Source organism: Notolepis coatsorum (genome assembly GCF_963971535.1).
Source record: "Notolepis coatsorum genome assembly, chromosome: 11".
In the NCBI taxonomy this organism is placed as follows: domain Eukaryota; kingdom Metazoa; phylum Chordata; class Actinopteri; order Aulopiformes; family Paralepididae; genus Notolepis; species Notolepis coatsorum.
In genome coordinates, this window is record NC_140175.1 from 42,702,839 (window position 1) to 42,727,656 (window position 24,818).

The following is a 24,818-nucleotide window of genomic DNA, read 5'->3' on the forward strand; positions in this document are numbered from 1 at the left end:
TGAAAGACACACAGGATACCAACCAGAGGGATCAATGCCCCGTCACATTACATTTCACAGGAAGACACGGGCACCTTTCAAAAGATGTGATGAAATCAAGGCTGGAAAAGCAGGATTGCAACTTTGACCAGCTTCATGGAGATCAAAAGCTTTGCACCCGCTTTCCAGGAGAATCTGAGGATTCACTACACTCTGAACACCATGACACAGCCAAGATCCAAATACAGGAGACGGTTCAAAATGTCACCAGTCGGGATGGAAGAACGTTCTGTGAACAATCTTTGAGTGTCATTATGGCACAGGTACATACTGATAGTATCTCTCAGCAGCTGCCCTGTGGCAGTGGTGAACATTTGGGAAATAATAAAGTGACTCATGAAAAGATCCAGACAGTCAGTCCAACGGTAAACTCAGAGTCAGATCAGCAGAGTACAAATCAGTCTGAACTTGCCTTACTGATGGCTGAACATCCCATGGATATGATCCCAGAGGGAAATATGGGTCTGGAAGAAACTGGAACTGAAGTAATGGTGGCTGGCAATACAACATTCCAAGATGACATAGTTGTACATCATGGAGGAAATACCAAGGTGATTGATATGGAGCTTGATTCAGACACAGAGAAAAATGAAGACAGTATTTCTGGTTCATGTATAGCAACAGGAAATGAGATGCTATTGGATTCCGTTTGTTCCATGATCGTTCATGGGAGCACCGTTGATGCGATCGGAGCTTGTGAGGAGGTACACGCTATGCAGACATCTGAGAATACTGATAGCACTGTCGGTTCTTTGGTCTTGTTGAGCCGAGGCCAAAAAAGGGAAAAAGAATGCAACACAACTAATCAACCTCAAGAGGTGGATCCCAAAACATTGGACTCAATGGTCACAAAAAGTGACCATTCACAAATCAAAGATGCAATTTACATTGCCCTATGTAGCAGACTACAACTCAGTCATCTCTGTCCCTCAAATAATGAGAATAAATTGAATTTGGTGTCTGGAAAACATTACTTCAAACCCACAGACATCAACAGGCCCATGGACAGTGGTGCACCCCTGCCGCCATCATCCAGCTCAACTCAAATCATCAAAGACAAGCACCATCTATTTCCTGTCACTATACGTGCTGATGGAGATTATTCATCTGTAACAGAATTTCCATCTTTATCCAAGAGATTTGCTGTCTTTGGATCCTTTCAGGAAACCTACAATGCACTGCATAAAGAGAAAAAGTACAAGATGGCAAACTCACTCATTAAAGTTCTTCATTCAACCACAACCTTCAATGATGGATTGCACACAAAGAATTCTACCAATGCAAAATTCATCAAAATGTTGGCTGAGAAATATGACAAAGAAAATAGTTCATTTCACAAACTGACTCGCAAACCCCAGATGAGTCCTGAAGCTGAACATTCAATCTCCAAAACTGCCCACCCAGAAGGAACGCGAACATCTAACAAGACCAAAACAAGACACATTGAAATACCAAAGAAATACTCTAATTTAATAACTAAGAACAGGAACATGATCAACATCCCCACTTCCGAGAACAGAAGGAGAGGCACCACCAACAGAAGGAGCACCAGAGACAAAAATGCAAGCAACAACCTCAAATCGGCATCATCAGTTCACAGGATATCCAAGATGGATTCATCAAGGGTGGGAAAAACAGTTTCAATGAAACCTAGAAAATGTCTCATGAGGATGATGAAAGGTTTTAGGAGAAGCAATAGCTGGTGGACCTTTAGTCATAGGTTTAATTCTAATGGAATGCAATGCCAGGGCAAACAATCCAATGGTCCTGCAAGGTCAACTATTCAAGAGGAGATGCTCTCAGAGACTAAAGAACTTCTTGGCTGTGGCCATTCCAAAATTGAGGAACTAAAATTGAATAATTCTAATCATAGTTTTGAGTCAAACGAGTCTCCCATCAACTTGAGCAAACATAAGGACGATCTATCACCAGAAACAACAAAACAAGCTGATAAACATTCTCATGAAGAAGTGAAAGATAACGGTGGACCGGTTACAAGAACCATTGCTGGAGAGAGCGTTTCAGCTTCTGAGATAATGGAATATCCTTTAGATACTGCCATAGAAATCATCTGTGGCAGTGGGGTAGAATGTGGATCTACTGTGTCTTTGCCATATTCCGCAGACTATGATGTAATAGAGACAGAGAGATCAGTCATATCAGAGGGGTCAGGACCCTCTATCCCACTTGAGGCAGATGACAAAACCAGTATATCATCCAAGGAGCTGAAGCTCATTTCCAGACTAAGAGATTTCTTGTGTGAGACCACAGTGAAGACCGACAAGGCTATGGATTTGCATGCTGAGACCACAGGAGAGGATGAGTTTCACATTAATCAAGAAGCACATGGCATGGAGCAGCAGTCAGTTGAATTGGTGGTTCTTGACAGAGCAGAGTTGCCAAGCATGAGGCAGCCTGTCTGCAATCCCATGATGAAATCCTATGATAAGGAATTGGTCATTCCAAAGCTTCTTGAGCAACAGGTAGGAGATGAATCTAAGGAAGTAAATATTTCCAATATAAACTTAAGCAAAGTTGAAAACAGTGAAGTTAGTACCACAGACAAAGAAGATGAAAAGACAAGTGGTAACCCAAATAACAGGGACAGTATCTCTTGTATAAGCCCTGATAGTACTTCCATGTTAGTAACCCCTACAGTGTCACTATCTAAGATAATTTTAGACAAGAGTAAAACGGATGTATACTGCTCTGAAATCTCAACAAGTGTCCCTGATTGGGCTACTACCACTGTTGAAAACTCCAAAACATCTGGCTCTAGAGCAAAGCCAATTAGCAATGATCAAATTGGCCAATTGGACATAACAGAGATCCCCAAACCTAGCGACCTCTCTCAAAAGCAGGACACTTCATCTTTCCATAAAACCTTCACTGTAGCAGATATTTCAAAGATACTGAAAGAAGGAGACCAAGCAGACTCCATGGTTCAACTCAGCGCATTACGCACCGTCTGCAAAGTCATGTTGCACCACTTCATCTCAAACTTTGAGAGAAGACAGAATGTCCAAGCCAATAAAGTTGTTGCCACGAGAGACTTGATCCTAGAGCGATATTTGGAACTATGTCCAATACCGATAGATTTGAAATACGAAGCGCTAAATTCTTTCTTGGATTTGCAAATGATGTTGGAGGCCTGGCAATTCATTGATAACAAGATGAGATATATCAGTGGACATGCAACGTTCAGGAGTCTGCTGTGGTATGATCCCAGCCTGTATGGTGAACTCTTCAAAGGAAAAGTGGGATTTCAGCAGCAGTCCTCTTTGTATACATCATTTCAGCAAATCCTGACCCACAAAGGCACAAGTGCTTTACAGAGGTACCATTCAGCTGTTTGTATGTTACACCAACAACTCCAAAAGAACCACGAATTGTCTTACTACATGTATCTGAAAAGCAAAAGAGAGCGTCTCGAGGTGGAGGCTGTGTTAAGAAAACCTGCTGAAGTGGCAAGCTTCTTCCTCTCTGTGCCACTGTCCTGCATGATCAATTTGGGAGACAGTGTTGAGTCACTACAGAGGACGCTGAGTCTGGTGTCCACCTTCACAGAGACTCCGGCTGATAGATTGGAGGGCGTGTTCGATATTGGGAAGGCAGAGAACCTGGCCATGATGTGCCGATTTCTTCAAGAGAAAATCTCCTATTTGAAAACCTACGAAGACTCAGTGTTAAGTAAGATCTCGTGGTTCGGCATGGAACACCTCCTGTATGATGCTTCAAAGATCTTGGTTTGGAGAGATTCAAGAAAGCTTTCTGGACAAGCACTAACGGTGGATTTCCAGACTGAAAATCCTCAAATTGTTTATGGAAAAACAGAAGCGGGTGTCTCATTGTTGCATTCAGGATTGCAGAAGAGAAGTTCAGCGAAGATCTCGAGCCATAAGAGAGTGCACCCACCCATAGGTTGGACGATGCCCACAGAAAAGAAGCAGTGTGTGCAGGTTAGTTTACGGCATTTTAATAATTATATTACTGCTGTTGTGGGAAAACCTTGTATCTCCAAATGTGTCAACCTTTTTGGAATTAAGAAGAACTCCCTCATTAACTCCGCCAAGAATGTTGTTTGTTTTTGTTTGTGAACAAGATATCTCAGTAAGCAATGGCTGTATTAGCATAAAATATGCTGTGCACATTCATGACCCGAAGAGCAAGAAACTTGTTGATTTTGGTGAACCCATGACCTGTCCTATAGCACCACCATCAGGCCAAACTGAAAGGTTATTAACCTCTTAAACCCTACATACCTAAGGTCCATTTGCATGTTCTTGGTATCTAGGGACATCTATGGATCCCATGGAATGTATTCCCTGTGTCAGGAATATTGTGTCTATTACTAGGCTTGAGTAAATTGTAATGAACCAAAGGAGAATATCAATTTCTTTTTTTTTCTTTTCTTTTTTCATCTTTGACCGTGAATAACACCATGCAAACATTTACCAGACATGAAACATTTTGCTCATTCAGTACCTTCTTGAGATCACGTGTACAAAAATGTCAGCAAATGAATAAAGGGAAGATGATTAAACAGAAGGTTTTGCAGATACAGTACTGAATTCTGCCATCCGGACACATGCAATTTGAAATATGATTATAGATTATCAGGCTTATAAATGACCTTATTATGGCCAAGTCGCACATCTATGGATCGGACCAAATCTCCCCTTTCCAATGGCAGAGTTCAATCTGGATTTAGTACCACCAAGCGCCCCTGACAGTGTGTTTTGCTAGACGTTCACAGAAGGGTAGAGAAACTAACTGCATTCTAATTCATGGCAATAATGTTCAGGTTTCTTCCACCCGTGAGATATGATCCCGAAAATAAAGAGGAAAGAAATTACTGAAAAAGAAGTCTGATGATTGACAGGGGCTGGCGTGGGCTGGGAAGTGTAGTTAATTTTTTATTTGAAAGCCCATCGAAAGCCCTGGGTCTCTTCTCTCAAAAGACTACTCAAGTTAGGTTGCGTCAAATCCTTGCGTCAATCCTCACCTTTTTCCAACTTGATGCCCTGAGATTTCTATAAAGTCATATTTCACTAATAACACTTCAAATCATTGGTACACAAACGTGCTGAAAATATACACTTTGACTGCTGTTTTGACAGGGTTAGGGTCTTTACTCTTGGCTACATTTGAAAAAAAACGCAACATTAATTCATACATTCTGTAGAGATAGATTTATGGCGTGATGTCATTCTCGTACCGGTCCCAGACCGCTCGGGCTTAAGAGTAGAGCTGCCGCGGTTATCGCATTACCGCGGTATCGCTGTTACATCACGCCCACCGCAGAGTTTAGCTGAATACCGCATCACTGCTGTTTTTTATAATAATACTCTCAACCAAAGCAACGGAACAATTTTGATTGACAGTCGATTCTGCCAATTACGTCACACCGTTTGCACCCGCCTCTGCTGTTACCACCAATCGGCAAGCGCGTATTCGTTTTTTACTTCCTGAATGTCAGCCATTGATCAGAGCTCACAACAAGGCAGCTCCCCGCCGGAGTGGACTACCATCGCTCCTCAGGAGTACTAAACGAGGCATAATGATTTTACTGCAACGAATGTTATAATAAAAGCCCTTCGTTCTATACACTTGTCTGATTGAAAACTTTATTAACAGACCGCAGAATGGGCACAACTCAGCACGCTCTGAGCAAAGAAAGGAACTGAGATATGAATTGAGTAATGGTTGCCTTGCTATGGTCCGGTAAATACGCTGATGTTATTGAACGTGTAACTATATAACGTTAATGCCACAAAACGAATGCCTTTGTTAATCATAAGTAGTTACTTTATAATAAGAAGAAGAAGAAGAAGAAAGGGTCGGGGGGTAACCGCCGGGCGCTACCACCCCTGCCCGCGACACCGAGTGAATGGCGCACGACCAGAGGGGAGACTTCGAATCCGTGTTTCACTTTCAATAACAAATGCGTGCTTGCCGAATCCCAAACAATATTCATGCTGCAAAGTCATCCTCTAAAGATAGACATTTAGACTAGAGGCAGGCTATATGCTATAAAGAAGACTACAAAAAAAAAAAAAATGCATTCAAACCTTTTTTTTTCGGTAACCGCAGCGGTAGGAAATATTTCGCAAATTTGTGCGGTAAGGAAAACATCAATACCGCGGCAGCCCTACTTAAGAGGTTAACAGATTGTCATCAAATTTGCTGTGAACATTCATGATCCCTAGAGGAAGATTGATGCCCTAGTTTAACACTCCAAATTTTTTTCCAATATCCTATTTAGAATTTTAAAAATAATAATAATTTGCGCTATATGTTGGAAAAAAGCTTCCTGACTTGCAGTAACATTCCAGTGTCCCATCAATCCTTTTCCAAGTGCTGTATGGCTTATGCATCCTGTTAGATAATCATGTTTACAGCCTCCTCGTTGATTGTTATCACCTTCCGTGAAGTCTCTGCGTTGTGTTTGTTTGTTGTTTGTTGAGGCAATCGTTTTGTGGAATTCTGTCCTCCCACACACTTACATGGCTGTAACACTGTCCCCGTTAATGCATCCGGACAAAAGGTACTAGAGTCATCGTCTCATATCAGAAAGGAGGATTATTTATTTACATAAACCAAAGTTTGTGTACAGCGAAGTCTTCAGAGGTATAAGAAACTAGATTAATAGATTCTATCTCTCTCGATCGCTTGGTGGTTTTGCGGCCTGTATGTTAGCCGAGACCTGTCTCTTAGCCGCTAGCTATCTCTCTACCTTGAGGTCTTCCCTCCCCCCCAGCCTCAGAAGAGGCTGGAGCTCTCTGCTTGATGTGGTCCGTCTCGCTATCCAAAACTCTTCTGGCTCCCTACCGGAAGAACTAACAGCTTAAAGTCTCTCTGTCTGTCTCTCTCTCCCTCTCTCTCTCATGATGTTTCTCTTGAATCTAACTCTGTCTCGCTCTTGCGTTGTTTTAGCTATCTCGTCACCCTAGCAACGGCTTCTGACCCATATCATTACTAGCATTCTGCCAGGAATGCTGACCCTGAGCTCTGTGGCTGGCTCCTTATCTATGTTATGGTTCCGAAACTTCCGATATCTCTCACAGGCCCTGCTTCTACAGATAAATGTCTGTGTCATCAGTCTAGTACTGACTTTACCTTAATTAAAAGGTGTTTTACCTACGTACTTCTGTTATAACCATAATGAAAACCAGTGAAATCCTTCAATCCCCAAGATGTGCACACTTTTGAATGCTGGTGGCCATTTCGCAAATTGGATAGCTGTAGGGAACACTGTGCCATCACAAGTATATATTATGTGGTCCTTGGTTACTTGTGAACACTTTGGCCTGATTTGCACCAAACTTGACAAATGTGTTTGTCATATGACAGATTTTATTTGATTTTATTTGATTAGGGATCCCCATTAGCTGGTGCAGCAACCAGCTAGTCTTCCTGGGGTCCACACACAAAAAAACATACAAAAATAATCACTATTGCAAAAACAAAATTATTAAAAGTCAGTACACACAATGCATAATGAAACTACTGTAACAATTAAGATAGCTAAAATTACATTAGTGTAAAACAAAAACAAAAAATTACTTTACAGTGTTAAAAACAATTTAAAAACAATTTAAGATTCTTTTTAAAAGTGAATCTACTGTAAATGCAGCAGAGGTTCCGAGGCAGGCCATTCCAAAGAGTTAATGCTCGAAAAAGAAAAGATCTCCCCAAAGCGCTGGTTCTAGGACCTGGCAATTCAAGCTGCCCACTACTGGAACCTCTAGTGTAATGCTCGTGCACAGTATTACTAAAAACAATCTGATTATGTATAAAAACAGGGGTTTTACTGCTCATGACCAACTTGAACAGCACAAGTATATTAAAAGACAATCTATTTTCAACGTTAAGCCAAGAGAGGCGGGCATGCATACGGCTCACATTAGACCTTAGTGAGCAGCCCAGTACCAACCGTGCTGCCCTGTTCTGGACCACCTGGAGCTTCCTGAGGTCACCACTGGCAGCAGATGACCACATCGCAGAGCAATAGTCAAGATGACATAAAACTAAACTTTGCACTATCTGACATAAAAGGGGACGGGCAACAAAAGGAGCACATTTCCTGGAAATACCAATTGCTCTTCCCATTTTTAAAACAATATAATTAATATGCTGAGACCAAGACAGAGTGCAATCCAGCATCACTCCAAGGAGTTTAGTACTTTCAACTTGTTGAACTGCCGAATTACACAAGTTTAAATGAAGCTTTGGATTTGTAGATAACCTGCGCCTTGTTCCCAGCACAATACATTTAGTCTTGGAGATATTAAGGACAAGTCTATTACATACTACCCAGTCATGCACAACTTTAAGTTCTCTGCTCAAAACTTCATTAAGTACATTGCATGATGGTGCAGCGTAATACAATGTTGAATCATCTGCATAAAGAACTGTTGTAGCACATTTGGTAGCCCAAGATAGGTCATTAGTAAATACAGAGAAGAGCAAAGGTCCTAGGCAATTTCCTTGCGGAACGCCACACAGGGTGATAGGAGGTAGTAACACCATTGTTGAAACATAAAATATGAGTCTCAGTCTGTTGAAACTGGCAATATAAACTACTCTCGCTTCTGTCAACTACCGAATAAAATGTTGAGCATGAAAGTAACGTCAAAATGGGGATCGTTGAGCCTTGGCAGAGGTCTGCACTCGGGCTGAACGATTAATTGATTTTAAATCGAAATAGCGATTTAAAATTATGCGATTAGCGATTGGGATACGTTATACAGTGAGTCTGATTCAAGGTTTTTTTCTTACGTGTACCATGCTCACCAATCAGAAGTAGCCCAAGGTAGCTACATATAGGCCTGTGTGTGAACTGTGAAGACGTTACAGCAGGGCTCCAGAATGCGCCTATTTGGTTGCATTTTGCGGCCCGAAATAAGACCCTGCTTTTTTTTTTGCACTGTTTCTATGTGCAGTGAAAACTCCAATGGATCTAACAAGCTTTGCATCCTCGTCATTCCTGTATGCCCACGTCGTGGTAAAACCTAAACTAACGTTAGCTGCTAACACTAACTAAGCTTAGCTAACCTTGCTCACAGACAGAGAAAACAGCAGAGTTCCAATAGTGAGGAAAGGGGTGCGGCTAAGCCCGTCTCTCTCTCTCCCTCCCTCTCCCTACTGTATGTTCGATGAACGTTTAAGTAGCAAACCCGCGTCCCATATCTGGTCTTTGGAGGAGTTTGATAGGGGTCCTACTAATCACCCCAAAGTACCAGAAAATACCCTAAAGTACCCCAAAATACCCCAAAGTACCCCAAAATACCCCAAAGTACCCCAAAATACCCCAAAGTATACCCCAAAGTACCCCAAAATACCCCAAAGTATACCCCAAAATACCCCAAAGTACCCTAAAATACCCCAAGGTATACCCCAAAGTATACCCCAAAATACCCCCAAAGTACCCCAAAATACCCCAAAATACCCCCAAAGTATACCCCAAAGTACCCTAAAATACCCCAAAGTATACCCCAAAGTATACCCCAAAATACCCCAAAGTACCCCAAAATACCCCAAAATACCCCAAAGTATCCTAAAATACTAGCTCAGAGGTAGAGCAGGTCAACTAATGATCATATGGTCAATGGTTTGGTCATTGGTTTGAATCCCAGCTCCTTCTGTTCACATACCGAAGTTTACTTGGGCAAGGCACTGAACCCCAAATTGCTCCCAATGAGTCTGGCTGCCATTGCTCTGTGAGTGCATGTGTGAATTGGTGAGGGAGAGGCAAATATAAAGCTCTTTGTGCAGGTAGGAAAGCACTATATATGTGCAGTCCATTTCCCATTCCCAAAGTACCACATATTTTCAAAACAAATGTTTATTTTAATATATTATAGTCTCCAAATGTAATGACGGAAGAAAAGAGACAACATGTTGTACATGACAACATAACAGGACATTAACTGTCATTACATTACATTCTGTGTCATCTTAAAAAAAAATATATATATAAGGCTGTCAAATATATCGCGTTAATATCGCGTTAACTCCCGATTCTATTAATGCCACTAATTTTTTTAACTCAAGATTAACTAAAAAAAAAAAAATAAATAAAAATTGTATACTAGACTTCACTCAGGTGTATTATTGATGCTCTCATTGATACTACGTTTGTTTCTGAAGTGTGTGTGTGTGTGTGAGATATAGAGAGAGAGGGGGGTGAGAGAGATGAGGAAGGGGCAAAAGAGAAAAAGAGCTGGGAGAGTGTGTGTGTGAGGGAGAGAGGGGGGTGTGTGATTAATCAGCCCTTGTGTGTGTGAATGTAACAAGTTCCTAACGTTTTCTTTCCCCTATTATTTCATGCACACTTTTTTCATTGTTTTAAATTATTATTTTCTTTTAAGTTATTTTGTGCATCACTCTGTTTTGAATTTGATGCAAATTTGCAATGCATGAGGGTCATCCTTTTGTGTTAAATGGCTGCACAAAGCAAGCATTTGTTGACTCGCATGTTGATAAGAGTATTAAAACTTGGAACTTGAAAAAGATCTGTTTAAGGTAAAAAAATAATTTTTAAATAAAAATGCGATTAATTTGCGATTAATCGCGAGTTAACTATGGACAATCATGCGATTAATCGAGTTAAATATTTTAATCGTTTGACAGCACTAATATATATATATATATATATAGAAAAAAATTGAAAAAACGAAATCAAATCTCTTTTGAGCATGCATGAACATACCTTCACTATTCAGTGAAGAAGACTTTCCAAGGCTTCCAACCAGAAAATGTGCAAACACTGAAGACAACCATGACACAACTAAGACAACAATTAAAGTCAATGACAAAAGGAAGTGTGACCCTGACCTCCAAGACAACATGGTTAACTTAAACAATTCCAGACAAGATGATGCCAACAACTATGATTCACTATTCTCTGGAGACTTTCCCAGGCTTCCAAACAGAAATTATTGTTGAAAATTTAAAATAAAAAAGATTTGTTAAAAAAAATTGTATACTGTTCAGTGTTCAATACAGATGTTATTACATTTGGAGATTATAATATATTCAAATAAACATTTGTTTTGAAAATATGTGGTACTTTGGGAATGGGAAATGGACTGCACATATATAGTGCTTTCCTACCTGCACAAAGAGCTTTATAATTGCCTGTCCTTCACGAATTCACACATGCACTCACAGAGCAATGGCAGCCAGACTCATTGGGAGCAATTTGGGGTTCAGTGTCTTGCCCAAGGACACTTCGGCATGTGAACAGAAGGAGCTGGGATTCAAACCAATGACCAAACCATTGACCATATGATCATTAGTTGACCTGCTCTACCTCTGAGCCAGTATTTTGTGGTACATTGAGGTATACTTTGGGGAACTTTGAGGTTCTTTGGGGTATTTTGGGATACTTTTGGTATTTTAGGGTATACTTTGGGGTACTTTGGGGTATATTTTGGGGTACTTTGGGGTATTTTAGGGTACTTTGGGGTATTTTAGGGTACTTTGGGGTACTTTGGGGTATTTTGGGGTATACTTTGGGGTATTTTCTGGTACTTTGGGGTATTTTGGGGTATACTTCGGGGTATCTTGGGGTACTTTGGGGTATTTTAGGGTATTTTGGGGTACTTTGGGGTATACTTTGGGGTATTTTGGGGGTATTTTAGGGTACTTTGGGGGTATTTTGGGGTACTTTGGGGTATACTTTGGGGTACTTTTGGGTATTTGGGGGTATTTTGGTGTACTTTGGGGTATTTTAGGGTATTTTGGGGTACTTTGGGGTATTTTCTGGTACTTTGGGGTACTTTGGGGTATTTTCTGGTACTTTGGGGTATACTTTGGGGGTATTTTGGGGTACTTTGGGGTATTTTGGGGTACTTTGGGGTATTTTAGGGTATTTTGGGTCCATTAGGGGAAATGGACTGCACATATATAGTGCTTTCCTACCTGCACAAAGAGCTTTATAATTGCCTGTCCTTCACGAATTCACACATGCACTCACAGAGCAATGGCAGCCAGACTCATTGGGAGCAATTTGGGGTTCAGTGTCTTGCCCAAGGACACTTCGGCATGTGAACAGAAGGAGCTGGGATTCAAACCAATGACCAAACCATTGACCATATGATCATTAGTTGACCTGCTCTACCTCTGAGCCAGTATTTTGTGGTACATTGAGGTATACTTTGGGGAACTTTGAGGTTCTTTGGGGTATTTTGGGATACTTTTGGTATTTTAGGGTATACTTTGGGGTACTTTGGGGTATATTTTGGGGTACTTTGGGGTATTTTAGGGTACTTTGGGGTATTTTAGGGTACTTTGGGGTACTTTGGGGTATTTTGGGGTATACTTTGGGGTATTTTCTGGTACTTTGGGGTATTTTGGGGTATACTTCGGGGTATCTTGGGGTACTTTGGGGTATTTTAGGGTATTTTGGGGTACTTTGGGGTATACTTTGGGGTATTTTGGGGGTATTTTAGGGTACTTTGGGGGTATTTTGGGGTACTTTGGGGTATACTTTGGGGTACTTTTGGGTATTTGGGGGTATTTTGGTGTACTTTGGGGTATTTTAGGGTATTTTGGGGTACTTTGGGGTATTTTCTGGTACTTTGGGGTATACTTTGGGGGTATTTTGGGGTACTTTGGGGTATTTTGGGGTACTTTGGGGTATTTTAGGGTATTTTGGGGTACTTTGGGGTATTTTCTGGTACTTTGGGGTATACTTTGGGGTACTTTGGGGGTATTTTAGGGTACTTTGGGGTATTTTGTGGTACGTTGGGGGTATTTTGGGGTATACTTTGGGGTACTTTGGGGTATTTTGGGGTACTTTGTGGTATTTTGGGGTACTTTGGGGTATTTTCTGGTACTTTGGGGTATACTTTGGGGTATTTTGGGGTATACTTTGCGGTACTTTGGGGTATTTTGGGGTACTTTGGGGTATACTTTGGGGTATTCGGGGGTATTTTGGTGTACTTTGGGGTATTTTAGGGGTATTTTAGGGTACTTTGGGGTATTTTGGGGTATTTGCTGGTACTTTGGGGTATACTTTGGGGTATTTTCGGGTATTTTCGGGTATTTTGGGGTACTTTGGGGTATTTTCTGGTACTTTGGGGTATTTTGGGGTACGTTGGGGGTATTTTGGGGTATATTTTGGGGTACTTTGGGGTATTTTGGGGTACTTTAGGGTATTTTGGGGTACTTTAGGGTATTTTCTGGTACTTTGGGGTATACTTTGGGGTATTTGGGGTACTTTGGGGTATTTTAGGGTATTTTGGGGTACTTTGTGGTATTTTGGGGTACTTTGGGGTATTTTCTGGTACTTTGGGGTATACTTTGGGGTATTTTGGGGTATACTTTGCGGTACTTTGGGGTATTTTGGGGTACTTTGGGGTATACTTTGGGGTATTCGGGGGTATTTTGGTGTACTTTGGGGTATTTTAGGGGTATTTTAGGGTACTTTGGGGTATTTTGGGGTATTTGCTGGTACTTTGGGGTATACTTTGGGGTATTTTCGGGTATTTTTCGGGTATTTTGGGGTACTTTGGGGTATTTTCTGGTACTTTGGGGTATTTTGGGGTACGTTGGGGGTATTTTGGGGTATACTTTGGGGTACTTTGGGGTATTTTCGGGTATTTTCGGGTATTTTGGGGTACTTTGGGGTATTTTCTGGTACTTTGGGGTATTTTGGGGTACGTTGGGGGTATTTTGGGGTATATTTTGGGGTACTTTGGGGTATTTTGGGGTACTTTAGGGTATTTTGGGGTACTTTAGGGTATTTTCTGGTACTTTGGGGTATACTTTGGGGTATTTGGGGTACTTTGGGGTATTTTAGGGTATTTTGGGGTACTTTGTGGTATTTTGGGGTACTTTGGGGTATTTTCTGGTACTTTGGGGTATACTTTGGGGTATTTTGGGGTATACTTTGGGGTATTTTCGGGTATTTTTCAGGTATTTTGGGGTACTTTGGGGTATTTTCTGGTACTTTGGGGTATTTTGGGGTACGTTGGGGGTATTTTGGGGTATACTTTGGGGTACTTTGGGGTATTTTGGGGTACTTTAGGGTATTTTGGGGTACTTTAGGGTATTTTCTGGTACTTTGGGGTATACTTTGGGGTATTTGGGGTACTTTGGGGTATTTTTTGGTACTTTGGGTATACTTTGGGGTACTTTGGGGGTATTTTAGGGTACTTTGGGGTATTTTGGGGTACGTTGGGGGTATTTTGGGGTATACTTTGGGGTATTTTGGGGTATACTTTGCGGTACTTTGGGGTACTTTGGGGTATTTTGGTGTACTTTGGGGTATTTTAGGGGTATTTTAGGGTACTTTGGGGTATTTTGGGGTATTTGCTGGTACTTTGGGGTATACTTTGGGGTACTTTGGGGGTATTTTAGGGTATTTTGGGGTACTCTGGGGTATTTTGGGGTATTTTAGGGTACTTTATGGTATTTTGGGGTACTTTGGGGGTATTTTGGGGTATACTTTGGGGTACTTTAGGATATTTTTGGGTACTTTGGGGTATTTTGGGGTATACTTTGGGGTACTTTGGGGTATTTTCTTGTTGTAACTGAGGGGTACAATTCCCTGACTGTATTGAGAGTATGGTATCATTAAACCACTACTTAGTTATGTACTTTAATTACTGGCCATACAGTACACGGTATATCTGGTGAACACCCACACAAGAATACGGCTTGACAAAGAAAGTTCTAGTTAGAAGTATTTATTATTAGAGCAGCAACGGTAGGTTACAGATTGAGAATTATGATTGCGCTTGTAAGGCGAAGAACACTTAAGTAAGTCAAGAGCGTAAGTCCATGAGCATAGTAAGATGGGTATAACTGACGCCACCTGTAGCATAAGAATTACATAAGGCACACTCGTAGTCAGCTGGAGACACTAAGGGGTTCCCTCCGGTTGTAAGCCAGCAGGGTAGAGGAATGTTCGGGAGCAAAGTCTGGATCAACGCGGAATAACGAGGCTCCAGATACAGGAGCCAGTGCAGTAATCCCTTGGTCCGTAGACAAAGCAACAGCTATACTCCAGTATGCACGACAGCATGGATGAAAGCTAGCCAGCCTCTATGGTCCTAGAGGCGGGCTCGATGGTGCTCCTCACAGGGTAGATCCCACACAGCAGTGGGTAGACGGTTCTCTGCTCCAGCAGCCACAGTACCAAAGCAATATAATCCAGCCGGAAAAGGCTCTGCATTCGCCGGTGTAGGTTCTCCGGTGTACATATCCAACGGTTCTCGTCTAGGACTCCTCGGGTGGTGGCGCGAGTTTAGGCCGCCCAGCCTGGATAAGTGCACTAGCTAGAGTACGACGAACCGGTGGTAATGCTGGTCACTGTAGAACGGTAGCCGCACGATACACTATAAATAATAGACTATTACTTCACAATAGAATAAGTCGAACTCGACGATACAGCGTTAAACTCTGACACTTTAGCTATCTATTCGCACGCGGTTCTCAAGGCTATATTCAGGGGCAAAGAGGCCCACTTCACGGCACGTTGTATCGTGGTGAAGGCTTCAACGTTTAGGTACTCAACTACTGCTGTATCCACCTGCGACGTATTTATACGTAAGGTGAATAATCTAGTGCCAACCTCAGTTCTGTCTCGTATTACTGCGCAAACCTGGACATGTTGAGACATGCCTTGGCGGTGGCTTTGAACTTGCCATTGGGGGTATGGCCGTTGGCGCCTAGGGGTCGCTGTCCAATAGGATAACGAATATTATGGTCTGGCCTGTACCTAGGTAAAGGGATATTCCGTGTATATATACAAAGAATATACAAGGGATATCAGACGATATACAAATATTATACAAAGTATCTCAAGTAATAAATATATATATTCGGTTTAATCTGACCCTTTGTAACACTTGTACTTTGGGGTATACTTTGGGGTATTTTGGGGATATTTGGGGTATTTTAGGGTACTTTGGGGGTATTTTGGGGTACTTTGGGGTACTTTGGGGTATTTGGGGGTATTTTGGTGTACTTTGGGATATTTTAGGGGTATTTTAGGGTACTTTGGGGTACTTTGGGGTATTTTCTGGTACTTTGGGGTATACTTTGGGGTATTTTGGGGTACTTTGGGGTATTTTGGGGTACTTTGGGGTATTTTCGGGTACTTTGGGGTATTTTCTGGTACTTTGGGGTATACTTTGGGGTACTTTGGGGGTATTTTAGGGTACTTTCGGGTATTTTGGGGTACGTTGGGGGTATTTTGGGGTATACTTTGGGGTATTTTGGGGTACTTTGTAGTATTTTGGGGTACTTTGGGGTATTTTCTGGTACTTTGGGGTATACTTTGGGGTATTTTGGGGTACTTTGGGGTATTTTGGGGTATACTTTGTGGTACTTCGGGGTATTTTGGGGTATTTTGGGGTACTTTGGGGTATTTTAGGGTACTTTATGGTATTTTGGGGTACTTTGGGGGTATTTTGGGGTATACTTTGGGGTACTTTAGGATATTTTGGGGTACTTTGGGGTATTTTGGGGTATACTTTGGGGTACTTTGGGGTATTTTAGGGTATTTTGGGGTACTTTGGGGTATTTTCTGGTACTTTGGGGTATACTTTGGGGTACTTTGGGGTACGTTGGGGTATTTTGGGGTACTTTGGGGTATTTTGGGGTACTTTGGGGTATTTTCTGGTACTTTGGGGTATTTTGAGGTATACTTTGGGGTACTTTGGGGTACATTGGGGTATTTTCTGGTACTTTGGGGTATACTTCGGGGTATCTTGGGGTACTTTGGGGTATTTTGGGGTATTTTAGGGTACTTTGGGGTATTTTAGGGTACTTTGGGGTATTTTGGGGTATACTTTGGGGTACTTTGGGGTACTTTGGGGTATTTTGGGGATATTTGGGGTATTTAGGGTACTTTGGGGTATTTTCTGGTACTTTGGGGTATTTTGGGGTATTTTAGGGTACTTTGGGGTATTTTGGGGTATACTTTGGGGTACTTTGGGGTATTATCTGGTACTTTGGGGTATACTTTGGGGTACTTTGGGGGTATTTTAGGGTACTTTGGGGTATTTTGGGGTATACTTTGGGGTACTTTGGGGTATTTTGGGGTACTTTGTGGTATTTTGGGGTACTTTGGGGTATTTTCTGGTACTTTGGGCTATACTTTGGGGTATTTTGGGGTACTTTGGGGTATTTTGGGGTATACTTTGTGGTACTTTGGGGTATTTTGGGGTACTTTGGGGTATTCTGGGGTATACTTTGGGGTATCTTGGGGTATTTTGGGGTACTTTGGGTATTTTAGGGTACTTTGGGGTACTTTGGGGTATTTTAGGGTACTTTAGGGTATTTTGGGGTACTTTGGGGGTATTTTGGGGTATACTTTGGGGTACTTTGGGATATTTTGGAGTACTTTGGGGTATACTTTGGGGTACTTTGGGGTATTTTAGGGTATTTTGGGGTACTTTGGGGTATTTTCTGGTACTTTGGGGTATACTTTGGGGTATTTTGGGGTGTTTTAGGGTACTTTGGGGTATTTTGGGGTACTTTGGGGTAATTTAGGGTATTTTGAGGTATACTTTGGGGTACTTTGGGGTATTTTGGGGTACTTTGGGGTATTTTGGGGTACTTTGGGGTATTTTAGGGTACTTTGGGGTATACTTTGGGGTATTTTCTGGTACTTTGGGGTGTATTTTAGCGTACTTTGGGGTATTTTCTGGTACTTTGGGGTATTTTGGGTTATTTTAGTTGTAGGAACGGTTTGGGAGGGGTTTTAGGTTCCTGTGTTGTGATAACAATGTTGACATTGAGAAGTTTAGTCTTCCAGAGAGAGAGGGAGAAAGGGAGTAGCCTACCGAAAAAAGCCGTTGGGTACCGGTATCGATTCCGAGGTAAAAAGAAACATTCCCAGGCTCCATGTCCCGAGCAGACCCACCGCATAGGCCAGATGCAAGCCGCATTTTACAATAAACCTCTGTTGGGCTGCTCTAAAAAAATATATTGCAAATTTAATCGCAATATCTGTCAGAAAAATCACAATTAGATATTTTCCCCAAATTGTGCAGTCCTAATCTGCACTCTAATGATGGCATTCGTCTAGTTGTCAGATTGACATTCACGTTTTATTTAAGTTACACTTTGGATTTTGAAAGGGTTTCATTATCCTTAGGGTCAAGAACACAACATAGAAAACCACAACCCCAACTGTTTTCAGTTTCCATGAATATAAGATTATATATATAAGTCATTTTCATGCAGAGAATCCTGAAATCCAGGCTTCGGCAATCATAAATATTGGTTGCAAGAAAATGTATTACTATTGTGTGTGTGTGTGTGTGTGTGTGTGTGTGTGTGTGTGTGTGTGTGTGTGTGTGTGTGTGTGTGTGTGTGTGTGTGTGTGTGTGTACAGTAGATGTATGTGTGCCTGTTATGGTACAGTGTTATTTTGGGGTATTTTGGGGATATTTGGGGTATTTAGGGTACTTTGGGGTATTTTCTGGTACTTTGGGGTATTTTGGTGTACTTTGGGGTATTTTGGGGTATTTTAGGGTACTTTGGGGTATTTTGGGGTATTTTAGGGTACTTTGGGGTATTTTGGGGTATACTTTGGGGTACTTTGGGGTATTTTCTGGTACTTTGGGGTATACTTTGGGGTACTTTGGGGGTATTTTAGGGTACTTTGGGGTACTTTGGGGTATTTTGGGGTATACTTTGGGGTACTTTGGGGTATTTTGGGGTACTTTGGGGTATTTTGGGGTACTTTGGGGTATTTTCTGGTACTTTGGGCTATACTTTGGGGTATTTTGGGGTACTTTGGGGGTATTTTGGGGTATACTTTGCGGTACTTTGGGGTATTTTGGGGTACTTTGGGGTATTCTGGGGTATACTTTGGGGTATCTTGGGGTATTTTGGGGTACTTTGGGGTATTTTAGGGTACTTTGGGGTACTTTGGGGTATTTTAGGGTACTTTAGGGTATTTTGGGGTACTTTGGGGGTATACTTTGGGGTACTTTGGGATATTTTGGAGTACTTTGGGGTATACTTTGGGGTACTTTGGGGGTATTTTGGGGTACTTTGGGGTATTTTCTGGTACTTTGGGGTATACTTTGGGGTATTTTGGGGTGTTTTAGGGTACTTTGGGGTATTTTGGGGTACTTTGGGGTAATTTAGGGTATTTTGAGGTATACTTTGGGATACTTTGGGGTATTTTGGGGTACTTTGGGGTATTTTGGGGTACTTTGGGGTATTTTAGGGTACTTTGGGGTATACTTTGGGGTATTTTGGGGTATTTTCTGGTACTTTGGGGTATACTTTGGGGTATTTTGGGGTATTTTAGCGTACTTTGGGGTATTTTCTGGTACTTTGGGGTATTTTGGGGTACTTTGGGGTATTTTGGGTTATTTTAGTTGTAGGAACGGTTTGGGAGGGGTTTTAGGTTGCTGTGTTGTGATAACAATGTTGACATTGAGAAGTTTAGTCTTCCAGAGAGAGAGGGAGAAAGGGAGTAGCCTACCGAAAAAAGCCGTTGGGTACCGGTATCGATTCCGAGGTAAAAAGAAACATTCCCAGGCTCCATGTCCCGAGCAGACCCACCGCATAGGCCAGATGCAAGCCGCATTTTACAATAAACCTCTGTTGGGCTGCTCTAAAAAAATATATTGCAAATTTAATCGCAATATCTGTCAGAAAAATCTCAATTAGATATTTTCCCCAAATTGTGCAGTCCTAGTCTGCACTCTAATGATGGCATTCGTCTAGTTGTCAGATTGACATTCACGTTTTATTTAAGTTACACTTTGGATTTTGAAAGGGTTTCATTATCCTTAGGGTCAAGAACACAACATAGAAAACCACAACCCCAACTGTTTTCAGTTTCCATGAATATAAGATTATATATATAAGTCATTTTCATGCAGAGAATCCTGAAATCCAGGCTTCGGCAATCATAAATATTGGTTGCAAGAAAATGTATTACTATTGTGTGTGTGTGTGTGTGTGTGTGTGTGTGTGTGTGTGTGTGTGTGTGTGTGTGTGTGTGTGTGTGTGTGTGTGTGTGTGTGTGTGTGTGTGTGTGTGTGTGTGTGTGTGTGTGTGTGTGTGTGTGTGTGTGTGTGTGTGTGTGTGTGTGTGTGTGTGTGTGTGTGTGTGTGTGTGTGTGTGTGTGTGTGTGTGTGTGTGTGTGTGTGTGTGTGTGTGTGTGTGTGTGTGTGTGTGTGTGTGTGTGTGTGTGTGTGTGTGTGTGTGTGTGTGTGTGTGTGTGTGTGTGTGTGTGTGTGTGTGTGTGTGTGTGTGTACAGTAGATGTATGTGTGCCTGTTATGGTACAGTGTTATTTCATTTATACATGAATGTATGTCAAGTGAAGCCCAATCTTTTATTTTACAATGATTCATTGCTTGTTATTGTTTGTTTAATGGCAATAAAGTAAAAAATAAATTAAAATGTTGTCTATTAGCAGGGGGTATACAGCAGGCTCCTGTAAGCAATGCACAAAGCAATACCAAGTTGTGACCTAGTTGTGACCCTGACGCTCTGTTATTACTTTCTAGAACCAACCTTCTGAACACGGACCAGTGATTGATCTTACAAGGGAAAGGACGTGAGTAAATTATGTATTTCATCTGTTAATTAATTCATCATAACTAGGGATGTTCGATATTGGCTTTTTTACCGATATCCGATATTGTCCAACTCTTAATTTCCGATACCGATATCAACCGATACCGATATATGCGGGGGAGAACCCCCCCACCCCCCAGACATTTTATAATTTCAGGTAATTAACAGTACATATCTCTTGTCGTGGAATTAACACAACATTATGCATACTTTTGACAATAAATAAAATAAGAATTTGTTCTTACTTGCTTGCCTGGGTAAATTAAGGTTAAATAAATGAGAACCGATACCGATAATTTCCGATATTACATAGGGATGCTCGATATTGGCTTTTTTACCGATACCGATATACCGATATTGTCCAACTCTTAATTTCCGATACCGATATCAACCGATACCGATATATGCAGGGTTTCCCCCCCCAAAAAAACTGAATAATTTCAGGTAATTAACATTACATATCTCTTGTTGTGGAATTAACACAACTTTATGCATACTTTTGACAATAAATAAAATCTGAATTTGTTCTTACTTGCTTGCCTGGGTAAATAAAGGTTATAGAAATGTAAAAAAAAAAAAAAAAAAAAAAGATTTAACCGATATCGATATTTTCCGATATCACATTTTAATGCCAATAGCGGTAGGCTGATAATATCGGACATCCCTTTCTGCCTTAATGTAATCACAATGGGAGTCCGCTCACTGCTTCCAAAACAAAAATGGAAGCAGTGAGTGCTATTTAATTCACCATTATATGCAATTATAAAGCTGTAACTTAGGGGCTCAACAGTGCAGTTGTTTACATTTATAAACCAGGACTTAATATGCTAATGTCCAGCTGATTGCCACAAGTCGAGGAAATCGACAAAGTGCCAAAATGGTGGCACATACATACACACAGTTACAGTTACTAATATCGGACATCCCTAATTTTAATGCCAATATCGGCCGATAATATCGGACATCCCTAATCATAACGTATCTGAAATCAAAAGAGTGATTTGAAGAGTTGAAGTGAAATTCCCTTGTTCCTCAGACTGACTGACACAACTGAACAGAACCTGAGAATTTTCTATTTGTTTCCTTTTTCAGCTCAGCCGGTCCCGCTGTGAGCTTGAGCAAGGGGAGATCAGGCGTGTATCCCTTCGCCAGACCTCCGAACAACATTGCGCCTAATCATCAGCCTATAGTTCGGTGGATTGATCTCTCAAAAAGCCAGAGCGCCGACCACGTTGACAAGTCACTAGGTGTAGGAGAACTGAACAAGGACCACCTTGAACCTCCGCCTCCTTATCCTGAAGCCCCGCCATTTCCTGAAATTAGGTCATGTCTGATGGCAAAAGAAGGTACTAAGGCACAGAACCGGTTACCTACGGTGAGAGAATCAGAAGGTCAGCCACACTTTCAGCAGCAGTGGCCACCCAACAACACCACAGGCTTTAGTCTGAGGCTACCGCCCACCCCCTGGTCTGACCCGGTCAGGGACAAAGGTCTTTCCTCCAGAAAACAAAGTCTCCCCACCTTTCCTCCTCTGCCTCCATTCCTTCAACAGCCTCCCTTGATATCGCTGCTTGGGAATCCGTCTCAGCAACCGCTCTGTTCCCTCCAGAGAACCGCAAATAAACTCCTTCCTCTCCCTGACCCCATCCGTCCAAACCACCCCTTTTTCCTCAACGGTCAGATTTATTCCACCATGCGTCCTGCATTACCCACAACTTCCCATGCAGGAAGAAGATTTCATCCATACCCAACATGATAATATGTTTGCCAATATGACAGACAATTATGTATTGAAAGCATATTTTTTCAATTTGCAAGCCAAATGAGAAGGATAAAGTGACGACACTTAAAGGGGCACTTCACCGAAAAACAACGCTGAGAACTGAACTGGTCTAGTAGTAAGGCCATTATGTCCAGTACCATTAGCTCAATGTGAGAACTGAACTGGTCTAGTAGTAAGGCCATTATGTTCAGTACCATTAGCTCAATGTGAGAACTGAACTGTTCTAGTAGTAAGGCCATTATGTACAGTACCATTAGCTCAATGTGAGAACTGAACTGTTCTATTAGTAAGGCCATTCTGTACAGTACCATTAGCTCAATGGGAGAACTGTACTGTTCTAGTAGTAAGGCCATTCTGTACAGTACCATTAGCTCAATGTGAGAACTGAGCTGTTCTAGTAGTAAGGCCATTATGTCCAGTACCATTAGCTCAATGTGAGAACTGAACTGTTCAAAGCTTTCTTATCAATCATGTCCACCAATCCCCAACTCTTGCATAATCTCAGTCTAAAGGTGACTGCATTACATTATGTATTTATCCAAGTTATTGTCCTGCTCTCTACTATGTGTTGTATGACTTGTGCTATCCAGAGAAAAGCAGTGGGTTATACATGTTAATAATACAAGCACTGACAGAAACATAACTATGAATGTAGAAATCACAACACCCTTTAATGATCAAACTCAACACAGTTGCATGAGTGTTGGGTGGGTCACAGTAATAATAGTACTGTAATGATCTGTAATCTATCCAAACTGCGCGTGGGTCTGTGTTGTAAGAGTCCAATGTCAAAAGGCTTGGCTCTGTGTTGTAAGAGAGTCAATAAAGTTGTCTGAATCTGAATCTAATGCTGCAGGGGGGAAAAGCTGCAGATTTTCCTTTACTTTGAAAGCAATTCTGGGGGTGTAACGGAAGTAATGTATAAGGTAACAAATTACTGGTCCCAGTAATAAGTAAAGTAATGTTACTTTTTAAATTAGTAACATATTACTTGACGCTGAGCACAGAAAGAGATGACAAATCAATCAGGATGTGCATTGCCTTTCCAGTAATTTGTTAATATTTTTTTTTGTACAATGACATGTTTACCTGTATATATCACTGCTGTCCACCCTGAGCTTGAGTTTGTCAAGAGGGAACTATTTCAGGAGCTCAGGTGTGTTAACAATTAGCCCAAAGGAATTTTCTATTGTATTTATAGTACTTATAATTTATTACATTTGTCTCTGTGAATATACAGCACATTTTAATTGCAGTATTACATTTACAGTACTTAACTGTGTTTGCTGTTTCATATGGTATTATCATGACACCTCTGCTTGAGGTTATTTTGTTTTTGATATCAAATGTTTTCAGAAGTGAAATAAAAATTTTGGTTACATTTTGGAGTGAATTAAATTATCCCCAAATCAATTCTGAATGTTGCAAAACATAAAACCGAATCCATTCATACTGAGAGATATCGGTGTTTTCAATGTATGTAATTATATTGGGGGAGATGACAGCAGCTGGAGGGGCCGGGTCAGAGAGGTCGAAATGTGCATGGTTTAGCAGAGGGTGGTGGAAGCAGTCAGTGTGAGCAGCACACTGAGCAGCGAGCAGGGTGTTTACATTCCATCAAGAACATCAACAAGCTGATAAGAACAGCAGCCAGCACAGGAGCGAGGGAGAGAGGTTTGCCATCATTAGAAACAGCGTTTTTGGGGCGGTTAGGTGGCCGAGCGGAGATTGCGTTCGTCACCAGCCCCGGAGCTGTGAGCTCGATTCGCCTGTTCGAATCCAGCTCACAGCTCCGGGGTTGTCACCAGCTTGGCTGGCCGTCTGCACTGATACAATTGGCTGTATCAGAGGGTGGGAGAAGCTGGCGGGGTGGGTCCGGGTCGTTGTAAACAGCGACTCCTACAGTTCGGTCGGGGCGCCTGCTAAGCGCGGATTGGACGTGAGGGGGATAGTGTGGTCCTCCCACACGCTACGCCCTCTCAATGAGAATCCGCGCTGCCAGGTGAAAAGAAGCGGTGATTGGCTGGACGTGTGTCGGAGGAAGCACGTGGTAGCCTCCACTCTCCCAGATGATCTGACTGTGGGGGGTAAGTGCGCAGCGATCAGGAAGGGACTGGGAATTGGCATACGACTAACATTGGGATGGGAGAAAAATCGGAGGAAAATGGAGGGGGAAAAAGACAAAAAAAAAAAAAAAAAAAACAGCGTTTTTGTTATGGTTTGTAACCGACCCCAATCGCACAACACAAGACGGGTATGAGAGTAAGCCAAGAACTGGGCATTTATTGAAAACAACAGAAAACGGCACTGTCCCTTTAAGGGAGAACACAAATTACAGGAAAACATGAACTTGGGAAAATAGGCACAGTGCCTTTAAGAGGCGAGCTGGCTAAGGGGAAGGCTAAGGGAAGGCTAACGGACTGGGCCAG

The 24,818-nt window shown here is 41.7% G+C and overlaps 1 long non-coding RNA gene across 1 annotated transcript; it reads left to right on the forward strand.

Moving 5' to 3' along the window:
* Positions 1-605: 605 nt before the first annotated feature.
* On the forward strand, positions 606-23,764 carry LOC311236857. Its single transcript, XR_014620255.1, has 3 exons — positions 606-3,998; positions 20,537-20,586; positions 21,699-23,764. It is a non-coding gene; the product is annotated as an uncharacterized lncRNA (long non-coding RNA).
* The last annotated feature ends 1,054 nt before the right edge of the window (positions 23,765-24,818 follow it).